The sequence below is a fragment of the Aquarana catesbeiana genome, linkage group LG11, assembly GCF_042186555.1.
Source record: "Aquarana catesbeiana isolate 2022-GZ linkage group LG11, ASM4218655v1, whole genome shotgun sequence".
NCBI lineage: Eukaryota > Metazoa > Chordata > Amphibia > Anura > Ranidae > Aquarana > Aquarana catesbeiana.
Window position 1 is genome coordinate 110,679,513 of NC_133334.1, and position 4,530 is coordinate 110,684,042.

The 4,530-nt window shown below is 42.4% G+C and overlaps 1 non-coding gene across 1 annotated transcript; it reads right to left on the bottom strand.

Annotated features, from left to right (window-relative positions):
- Positions 1 to 441: 441 nt before the first annotated feature.
- Positions 442 to 514, bottom strand: TRNAT-UGU (transfer RNA threonine (anticodon UGU)). The gene has a single exon. It is a non-coding gene; the product is annotated as a tRNA-Thr (tRNA).
- Positions 515 to 4,530: the final 4,016 nt, after the last annotated feature.

Sequence of the window (4,530 nt, forward strand, 5' to 3'; positions counted from 1 at the left end):
CACATGTTATTTTTTTTAATGAGAAATTGGCACGAATACATCCTTTTTTATCTTTCACAATGTTTTAACTCTGTATTATATAAAGTATTTCTGCCTTTGATTGAATTAGTGGTATTTCCTGGAAGGCACATTTAAAGTTGCTTCATTTATGTCGCTTTCTGCACCAGATGTTCAGGTTGACAGAAAAGAGACAGTTGCGTAAATTGTGTCCTTAGGGATAATGCCCTCTGGGAAAAATATGTATTAATGAAATTGTGTTCAGAAGATAGCTAGGAAGAAATATATTCTTTGCTGGCAGGATCAACAATTGTTTTCTGTATTTGCTGAAAATGTACGTAGCTTGAAATAAATAATGCAGCAACCGTATCTAAGGACTGTACACTGCAATTTATTGCATTTTTGTTCTTGGGTTTAGTCATCCTTTAAAAGAAAAAAAAGGCTAGGCCCCAGCGAGATTTGAACTCGCGACCCCTGGTTTACAAGACCAGTGCTCTAACCCCTGAGCTATGGAGCCACTTTATGCTATGTTACACACCTTTGTTTGTCATACATGATATAATTCCAGGCTGCAGCAGGTGAATAGAAATAACTATGCAAACAATACAATTTTCTGTCACTCATATATATCGCCAATTAACTGTTTGCTTACCAAATAAACACTATTAATGTGGCATTAACATCCTTGGCAGCCAAGCATAGTGGCGGATGTGGCAGAGTGGATCGAGGAGATGTGAGTACCTGTTTCAAAGACAGCTTCTTCTACCACCTTTAAATGGACCGTTTTCTTTTTCTGAGTGCTGCTTGTCAGCAAAACAACTACACACGACTGAAAAAAAAAAGTTGCCCCATTGTAGCAAGCTTAACCTCTACACACTGGAAAATTCCAGGACCTTTAAAGAGGAGGTTACAAGTAAGGGCCCATTCACATCTAGGCAGTCAGTTACAGTACATTAACAAACTTTTAATGTTGTGCATTAACATGCGTTGTGTTAAGACAACCATTCATTTGAATGTATAGACATACAAATGGCAAAAGGTGAAAGAGAACAAACTGCCTTGTTTGTAATTCAGTCACATAAAAACAAACAAAAAACACTGTACATCAGGGCTTAGAAGAACGGAATAAGGACTTGAATAGACTCGAAGGAAAATATAAAACAGTGAATGGCACTGCAACACACTAATGCCCCGTACACACGATCGGACATTGATCGGACATTCCAAAAACAAAATCCATGGATTTTTTCCCACGGATGTTGGCTCAAACTTGTTTTGCATACACACGGTCGCACAAAGTTGTCGGAATTTCCGATCGCCAAGAACTTGGTGACGTACACCACGTACGACGAGACTAGAAAAGGCCAGTACAGAACCAAGTGCGGCACCCTTTGGGCTCCTTTTGCTAATCTCGTGTTAGTAAAAGTTTGGTGAGAGACGATTCGCGCTTTTTCAGACTCGTGGTTTTCAGATCGTTTTCTGCTGTTCAGTTTGTGCTTGTGGGTTTGTATCTGCTCTTCAGTGCGTGCACTCAGTTTGTATTGGAATTTTCTGTGCGATCTTGTCCGCTTGTTGCTGTTTTTCAGGTCGCTCTTCACAGGCCTTGCTGTTTTTCAGTGGGTTCTGTTACTTCGTTCTGAGCAGCCGACCGTTTTCTAGCCATGTTGCGTATACGTACTCCTCGTAGAGTTTGGTGTTGGGGTCCTTACCTTGACACAAGTCCAGTCCATGAACAGGGTGGGGAGGAGTTCATGGACCAAGAATTGGTTGCTCCAGCGTGACCAGTTCTGTCACATGCCTTTGCTCTGTGAGATCTGTGAGAATAATCCTGATGATTTCAGGAACTTTCTCCAGATGACGGACCCCGTATTTCACCGTTTGTTGGCTTTGCTGACCCCCTATATCAGCAGGCAAGATACCTGCATGAGGCAAGCCATAACTCCAGATTAGAGGCTAGTCGCCACCATGCGGTACTTGGCGACGGGGAGAAGCCTGCAGGACCTCAAGTTCTCAACAGGCATCTCCCCCCAGGCTCTGGGGATCATTATCCCAGAGACCTGTTCTGCCATCATCCACGTCCTGCAAAAGTATATTAAGGTAAGATTTTTATCCTTTAACATCACATTTTATTGTATTTAATGTTTGATAATATATTGTATTTCTTTCCTCATTCTCTAATGACCATGATTGTAATATGCTTTGAATGTCCCCTTTGTTCTCATGCATGCTGGATTTTTATGTAATTATTTTTTTTGTCCTTCATACATATTTGCCTTCACTTACCTCCCCAGCATGGTCTCCTGGCCCTATATTCACCTCATGTAGTCACTTAACAATGTATTTTGTCAGCTCCATAGTAGTGCTTTACCCTAAATACCCCCTAAAATGTTTATAAATGTGATTTGTGCTTTAAATTTAGGCAGAGTGCCAGAGCCTTTTTTTTTTTTTGGGTCAATCATCTATCTGCTGACTTTGCCAAACTCATACACACTATACCCATCTCTTTTGTGGTCAGATGTATGGATGAATTCCCCAAATGTAGTGCAAGGGCCTGCCTGTATACTTTCAACTGGTACTGTTTCAAGTTTTTGTATACTATTATTATCTTGATAGGTAATAGCAGAATGTCCAAATGTGCTAAAATGTGTACAGTGTGTATTTATATCTTTGTATTATGACACTTCTTACCTGTCCAATGGGCTGCCAATAGTGTAAGTAAGGAGGGGCTGGCCAAAGTAGTACACATTATTTAGGCATTCATCTCTCAATGAAGTGGAGAGGGTTACCTGTCCAAGAGCTCCCCCCCCCCCCAAAATGTCAGAAATGGCCCATGAAAGGGTTGGGGGGGAGGGGGAATCTGATAGGTGGACCTTATACCTTGGTCTTTCCAAACTCCCTAAAATAAATGTTATACTGATGTTGGCCAAGAATGTTTGTGTCTAATCTGCTTTCCCTGTTTAGGTGCAAAATGATTTGACTCCACAGTTTCCTTCCAACCCCCAGGAATGGCAGACTGTGGCCTCCCACTTTGCCCAGCGGTGGGACTTTCCTAACTGCGGAGGGGCAATTGATGGGAAACATGTCCACATCATCCCACCACCCAACTCGGGGTCATACTATTATAATTATAAGGGGTTCAATAGTATTGTGATGTTGGCAGTGGTGTCGGCTACTTACGAGTTCCTGTATGTGGACGTGGGGAAGAATGGCCGGATGTCCGATGGTGGAGTCATCACCCAGACGGAGTTCTACAGGCGTCTCCAGAATGGCAGCTTGGACTTGCCACCTCCAGAAGACAATGCAGAAGGACTCCCATTCGTCTTCGTTGCGGATGAAGCGTTTGCGCTGGGGGACCATCGTATGCACCCATTCCCGATGAGGACCCTCACCCCAGACCAGAGGGTTTTTAATTACCAGAGCCAGAAGAGTGGTGGAGAACACGTTTGGAATCATGGCCAGCCGGTTCCGCCTATTTCTTACACCCATACACATGGCGGAGTACAAACTGAATCATATTATAATGGCGTGCTGTGTTCTACACAACTATTTATGGCAAAATTCTGCCAACTATGCTGGCTCAGTTGGGTCTGAGGCTGGAATTCATAATGAACCAACCCTGACGGCGCTTGAAAGTGCCCATCCTGGCTTGCCCCCCCCTGAGTGCCCATGAGGTCCGTCTAAGATACCTTGACTACTTTGCGGGTAGGGGGGCCATCAATATGCCAGACAATGTCTGAAACCTTTTTCAAATAAAAAAATCATTTTAACTACTAAAATCTTTGGTGACATTTACTGCTTGTGTTTCTTTTAACTGACCCTGACAGAAATGTGGTGAGTCCTGAAAAAGGCGTGATTGTGTAACATTACAAAGCACTGTTGGGTGTTATTTACTAAAGGCAAAGACACTTTGCACTACAAGTGCACTTGAAACTGCACTTGTAGTGCAAAGTGGATTTGCCCTTAGGAAATAACCCCCATTGTCACAGAAAACACCAATTTGAGCGTTCAAACAATAATCCACACATTCTTGATTATCAATCTTTTTAATACCAGCACAATCACATGTGCATTTATAAAAGGTTTTTAAAACAAACCAACATGTTTGTTGTATAACAATTTTTTGGGTCACATTACTAAAAGTAGAAATGTCCATTTAAGATAAAACAGGCATGTTTAAAAACACCAAGAAAGACACAAATCTGGAACTTACAAAGTTCAGCTTTTCAAGAAATTGAAGGCAATATCAGACATGAGTATTTCTAAACTGTGTTTGATATTGCGTTCAGATGGGGTGAAGTCACCCCTGGAAAAGCCAAATTTTGAAGATGCACACAAATTGCCGAATGTCAACATGTGCTAGCTGCCATCACGGGGGATCAAGGGACCTGTTTTGGGGGTGCAACCCCTTCCTCCCATCTACTTTGTTATTGAGGAAGGGGTTGCACCCCCATAACGCGTCCATTGATCTCCCGTGATGGCAGATAGCACATGTTGACACACTGTGTGCATCTTCAAAATTTGGCTTTTCGAGAA